Here is a 6872-nt window from a genome sequence, read left to right as displayed (position 1 = left end):
GGGCTGGGGATTTAGCTCAGTGGCAAAAGGGCCTGCCTGGCAAGCGCAAGGTCTTGAGTTTGATTCCCGGCACCAGGGGAAAAAAAAAAAAAAAAGCTGGTGATACAGCACAGTGAGAAGCCAGTGTGTTCAATCCCTTTTCTTTTGTACCAACCAAGAAAAAATCCTATCAATAATATATATTGACTTCTCAATGTACAAATAACTACAACACGAATGATGTCAAGTGTCTTGAACTGTGGTCTAAGGAGTTTATGGTCTGATGCTGAACTATAAGATTCCCTTGTTTGCATACATCATGGGCCTGTCACTTCATCCAATGATGAACTCTCTTCTGTCTTAGAAATTCATGAAACTTTCCCCAACATTTGCTTGTAACTTTGAAATGAAATAAAAGACTTTGTGAGTCAGCCTCTTTTTGGCAGCTGTGCTTTGATGAACTTTACCCAAAATATGCAACCTTTTAAGTACAAAAACCAACAATATGAAAAAGTACATGTATGTTGGCTACATCATCAGACAATACACTCTTCTCTGAGCTTTAATACTGTCTCTGGGCTTTAATTTAATGATGAGCTAAGAACAATGCCTGGTATAGGGCTTGGAGTCAGAGATTTCCTGTTAGTTTCTGAAATAATTTTTTAAATTACAGTGCATTTACACAATTGGTACTGGACATCTGAAAGAATTTTCAAAACTGCATACTAACTTCTTTTTTAAAAAAGTTTTTAAAACGATAAATCAGTTTCTTGACTAGAAAAAGAATCTATAGCCAGGAAAAAGGGAAAAGAAGCAGCAAACATTGAGCTCTTCCAGGGTAGGTAACATACTTATCACTTTATCCTTAGTAATTATTTAATCTCCATAACTTATTGAGGCGGTAGACTTCAACCCACCTTATGTAACTAAACTGAGAAATAAAGGCTAAAATACATGTCCAAAATCCCAAGTTCATAAAATGCCGAAGCAGATTTGGGTTCAGGTATACCTGATGCCACCAAGGCCAACACAGACTGTCTTCCTCACAGAGGAGCGAAAACTCTGAGAGTGGATGACAGGAAGGGCCAAGAGTGAAGAGAGGAACCAGACAGCTAACGCTACAGGAGAACCCTAAACACTGAAGGGCCTGAGTTAATTAAAGGAGAAGTTCTGCAGAGGAGCGAACAGTCAGAGGAGCAAACAGTAGGCGCTGTCACTTCTTCAAACCCCTTTCACATCTACTACTTGATCATCCGAGGAACTACCCACTCACTTTCTTTATTTAGTCTTTCAAATAGCTTTGTAGAAGGTTACAAAGTGCCTCTATTTTAGGGATTCAAACAGACATAAATTCACTGCAGGGAACTGAACAATACTGAGAACTACCTTAGCATCAGTAGTCACTTCTGAAACCTGCTTTCACATTATAATTTAAAATGACTTCTTGTTTGTTTGCTTTTTACCTTATATTACTCAGCTATTTCCTCAGTATCTCCCTTTCTTCTGTATATACTTCCCGGTTGTCATCTGTGGCATAAGGTGATTCAGAGGCTTGAGAGCAGCAATTAAGTAAAAAGGACATGCAAAGTCAAGGGTTAAAATAGTACTACGTCATTCCAGATTCTTCATGGTTTTAAAATGGACAAAACAAATTCAACACAATGCCCCATTACTACTCTATCAACTTTCTGACCTCCTCTATAACTTAATTTTTACTTAGTCAGGTGGAGATCACAGTAACTTGTATAAGTTAGGCTCAGAAGTAATTTATGATTTACAAACATCAAATACAAACTCAAAGTATATTATTCCCTGAAATTTTAACTTAAAGGACAGGGAGAATACTAGCAGACAGAGAGGAACAAGAAGTTCCTGACCAAAGCATAAAAATCTTTCCCTCCAAACATTACCATTTAGTTCAGGAACATAAACTCAAACTAACGATGCGGCATGCAAGTGTCATTAAAATGCAGAGGGCGAGGAAAAGATGCTGGTACCAAACTGAATAGTGATAAGCATAACATCTGAGTAGTTACACTGACTTTAAGTAGTATGCATCCAGCAGGGGCCACTCACTTGCAGGCAGTCCTCTGCAAGGTTATTTCTCTTCTTTGCTCAGCATTCTGAATGCTAAAGAGAAACTTAAATAATTAAGATGTTAATTGCTAAATAATGTTTCTGCAGATTTATAAAACCCAGAACATCTGGTGTCCTTCAGATTACAGCAGAATGTGTAACACTCCTCCTTACTCTTCATTTCTCTGCACCAACTACCACAAAGCACGTACACTGCTGTGAGGTTTAGCTTGCAGAAAAGAAATGTCTATCTAAAGAATTATAAGAACTGGCTCTAGGAAGTGCCAGCCAGAAAAGAAAAAAGATTAGCAAGACACTCCTTCAGCACATAGCCTCCCTGCCCAGTGTTCCCTACACTTCCTTTCTCTCCCTATAAAACCCCTTTCATATGCCTAAATTCCCCAAGATGGTACTTTGAGAATGATACTTCTCAGGACACTGGCCCTTGAATTAAAACAATTTCCTTCCCCCAACTCTCTTCTCGGGAGTATTAGCTTCTGAGTGGCAAGCAGCCAGATGTAGGTCCAGTTAATTCACAGATGTTAATTAAGCACAAGAAAGCACACTGTACAAACAGTGTGGTCAAATCACAACCTGCAACAGTTTTATGTTTTTGTGCATAGAAAACTGCTACCACAAAGTTTCCTAAATTAAATTAAACGAGCAATAAGGACAGGGACATAAGATTAGGAGAGAAGGGTAATTTGAATAATATTAAACATGGGTAGATGATTATTTACTGTGAATCACTAATGGTAGTGGATGGGTTTTACTCAGTAGTATACATTAGCCAACCCCAAGCTTACTCTATATATGAGAGGAAATACTTAAACATGAAATATTTTTCAAAGATGTACACAGAGTAAAATTGTAATTTAACAAAAACTAAATTTTATTAGTAATTTGGGTAGACTACAACAAGGTGATAAAGAACTATTGTTATCTATAATAATGCAGAGTAAACTAGCAAGGCCCTGGAAACAAAAGAACCTAGTACTAAGAGTATATATAATGTGGTTCTATTAATTTAAGAGTCAGGTTTCTGCTTCCACTGAGAATGTGAAAATGACAGTCATTTCTACCTAACAACCTAGAAAAGCCCCATAACCTTCAAAATCATAATCTTTTATGAGCCTGCCAGAGTAAGGTCACCAAGTAAACCAAACTCCAAAGCAGGACAAACTCCTCCTACGAAAGATCAGATATCTGAATTTGCTTTCAGTTGAGCACAGGAGAAAAAGATGACACTAAGAAGGAGCAATGAGCTAGAACTCCACAGCTACATGTTAATTTGGAGCAGCAATCCCTGTTCTGTGGCCTCACTCTAGTGTTCAAGAAAGCAGGGGTATGCAGGAGATGATCAGAGGTTGCCCAGGATGAACACAAAGCCCCTTTGTTTTCTATATCTTCTTTCCTATATAGCAAAGGCCTTAAGAAGCTGAGAAAGGAGCAGCAAGTCCTTCCTACTCTCAGGCTACAAAAAAAGATCCGTAACTGCTACAGGAAATGGAATGGAATGTGAAAAATGTTCAGTTGACCCTTGTATGTGAGGAGAGGTCAAGAATAGGTTAAATATACTAATTATGATAACAGAAACTAGCATATAGCAGTCCACTATATAGATTGGAATCACTTGAAAGACTTTGATAAAACAGTATCAGGGAAATCAGGGGGTTTTGCCCCCAGAGTTCTGTGAATCAATGTCTAGGGCAGGGCTTAAAAAGTATACTTCTAAAGCTGTAGTGGTACCTCAATCCTCCCTGTGTCCAATGCCCAGTACCAGTAAAAAAGAAAGAAGGGGAAGTGTATTTCTAACCATGCATTTCTAACAAATCATGTTGAGACTGCTGATCTGGGGTTCACATGTTAAGAATCCCTGGATCAGCAACTAACTCTCCAAAGGGGACCTGACTGAAAAGAGGTTGAATGAGGTGCTGGCTAAGAGTCTCTCATTGGTCTGGATGGTGTAAAATTCACCAACCATGAAGATTTATGTACTGTATTGTAAATTACAGTGCCTCAATTTAAAAAAGTTTCCTTAAAAAACTAAATATTCACATTAACTACTCCTAACCTTATCAATAAGAAAAATGAGCTTCACTGCTGTAACAGTTTATTTTCTACAAACTGTTGAAACAGTTAAGCATCTAGCCTGGCTTTGTTTCACACTAACCAAATACTACGGGGTGATGGAAATTTTTCTTTATAAAATAATCACACCTGAGGGCTGAAGTATAGGTTACTGGGAGACTGCTTACTTACTGTGCGCAAGGCCTTAATTTGGATCCCCAAGACTTAAAAAAAAAAAAAAAAAAACAACCTGATAAATACAGAAAAAAAATAGATTTGCAAAACAAAAAAATCATTCATTTCAAAAAATCTAGTAATTTAATGGATCTAAGTAACAAACATCAATGATCGCTAAATCCATTATGTGACTAGACAGCTAAAATTAATACTGACCTCGTACTACAAGACAAGAAGAAACACACAGTACCAGCTATGAAATATCCTTGCCTAAACAAACAATCTGAATCTACCGAAGCCTCTAGACCTACCAGCTTATAGGAAAGACAAGAAACAGAAAAACGTGTCAGACAACACAAGATATAATTTGGTCAAATGTATACTGTGGAAAAATTCTACCAGAGAAAAGATTCAACAAATGATGAGGGAATGCTACCTCATCAAGAGTGGATTGCATACCTGTAATCCTAGCACTCTGAAAGGCTAAAACAGAAGATCACAGGTTCAGGACAAGGGTGGGCAACTTAGTGACTGCAAGGCTGGAATTCCCCCAGCCCACTTGCCAGCAGAAGCACTACTCTCTGAAGGGAACTCAGCTCAGTACCAAAGTTATCATCGGCAAGCACAAGATGTTGTGAAGGAGGTAAGACAGGACAAGGAATTTTGCAGGTTGTGGGGACATCTGGAGACACCCAAAAATTTACACCAGACACTTCAGGGACTGCCTACTGAGGTGCAAAACTGCCAGAGAACTCTGACCACAGATGTTCATTAAAAACTTCCTGCCTAATGTCCTCTGTCTTTTTTCCATCCCTATAAAAGGGACACACTTCTCTCTGTCCACAGCAGAAGGTCTTATCACTCTGCCTGCCTGCACCCAGGCACAATAAATTCCTCGCCATGTTGCCTTTACACAAGCCTGGTGGTCGTCTCTGCTGGTCCCTCCTCCCTCAAATGTTACGGTGACTTAGGAAGACCCTGTCTCAAAATAAGAAAGAGTTAGGGATATAGCTCAGAGAAGAGGATTTGGGTACAATCCCCAGTTCTAGGGGGAAAAAATCGTGACCAAATCCAAATCTAATATGTACACCTTAAATAGGGTCTAATTTGAACAAATTCCTAGTAGTGAAGAATTTTTTGTGACAACTCAAGGAAATTATACACAGAATGGGCATTGGACTATACTAAAAGGTGCTAAGAGTATAATGTTTCCATGTTTGTAAAAGTCATCTATTTGATATTAGAGCTATCAATACTAAAGTATTTAAACATGAAATTATATATGGGGATTTCCCTGAAATATTCCATTAAATATTTTTGTTTTGTTTTGTTTTTGTACCGCAAATCACACTTAGGACCTTGCATTTGCCAGGCAGGCGCTTGTGCCTCTGAGCTATTCCCCGGCCCTATTCCATTAAATATTAAAATACCCTTCAAGAAACAAGAGGATGAATATGATGAAAATAATTGTTAAAAGCTGAGTGAAAGATACACTAGGGATTAATCATATTATTTTCTCTACTCATTATATGTAAAAGAGTCCATATGTAATTTTCATTAAAAAAAGTAAACCCCTAATAAGGACGCTTGCATCATAGGAAGAGATTTACTTCTCTCTCTGGAGGAGTTAAGAGGTGTGGAACTGCTCAGGTTACACTCCTAGTAGCAGGGCTGAGGACAAGTTATTTGGTCCCTCATTAAATTGCAGATTTCTCACCTCTAAACAAAGTTACAAAACAGTTCCTGTTGTGGCTTTACTGTACTGTTTTCAGATTAACAAAGTAATCCACTACCGCTAATCTGGCCCTGTTTTGACATGCATCAGGATATTCTGGGGAAACACTATCAATGAATATTTGAAAAATGAACATTCTCAACACATCTACCATATCCTGAGAGCTGCCCTGATTCACAGGGGGGAAAAACTCAAGGTGACATAAAAGTTCAAAGTGGATTTATCACAGATAACTTTATGGTTTACAAAAGGGAAACATTTAATAATGTTTTTTAAGTAAGACAGATCACCATCCATCATACCCAGCCCAAGTCACAGTGTGATGAATCTATTTTTTGTTTCATGTCAGCTTGCTACAGGGCCTAACACCCCAGCTCTCTTCCTGTATTTAAGCCTTGAAAAGACAGCATATAACACAAAATAAATCAAAAGGCACATATTTTAATATTAATCTCAACTGTTACTGAACAATAGTGTTTAAACAATAAACTAACCTGGCAAGATCACGGAACAGATCTTTCCGATAATCAAACACTGAGTAATACTCAGAATTCAATATATACATGAACATCTAACATACTCCTTCTCTGATGACTCACAAGGCACTTCAAAAATCATACTGTCTCAGAGTCAGTAGGATGAGTTGTATAAAATATTACTCCAGTAATCCACAATTAACCAATCTCTGAGAATTAACTAATCCTTTGGACAAAAAAAAAAAAATCCTCTTAAAATAAAAAGGTGTATGTATGTTTGCGTTAAGGTTTAGATGTTTCAGCCAGATATAGTGGGGCATATGCCTGTAATCCCAGCACTTGGAAGGCTGAGGCAGCAG

At 38.0% G+C, this 6872-nt stretch overlaps 1 protein-coding gene across 2 annotated transcripts in view; it reads right to left on the bottom strand.

Annotated features, from left to right (window-relative positions):
* The window catches only part of Ccser2 (coiled-coil serine-rich protein 2), a gene marked incomplete in the record, with an annotated part of 160295 nt that overhangs the window by 129463 nt on the left and 23960 nt on the right, over window positions 1–6872 (bottom strand). The window contains 2 exon segments of one of the 2 annotated variants that reach the window (XM_005407889.2): window positions 1443–1530; window positions 2056–2109. 2 annotated transcript variants of the gene reach the window in all.

Source organism: Chinchilla lanigera, unplaced genomic scaffold (genome assembly GCF_000276665.1).
Source record: "Chinchilla lanigera isolate Chin_1 unplaced genomic scaffold, ChiLan1.0 scaffold00109, whole genome shotgun sequence".
NCBI classification, from domain to species: Eukaryota; Metazoa; Chordata; class Mammalia; order Rodentia; family Chinchillidae; genus Chinchilla; species Chinchilla lanigera.
Note: the sequence above shows the minus strand (reverse complement) of the source record. Positions and strands in the feature narration are given on the sequence as shown.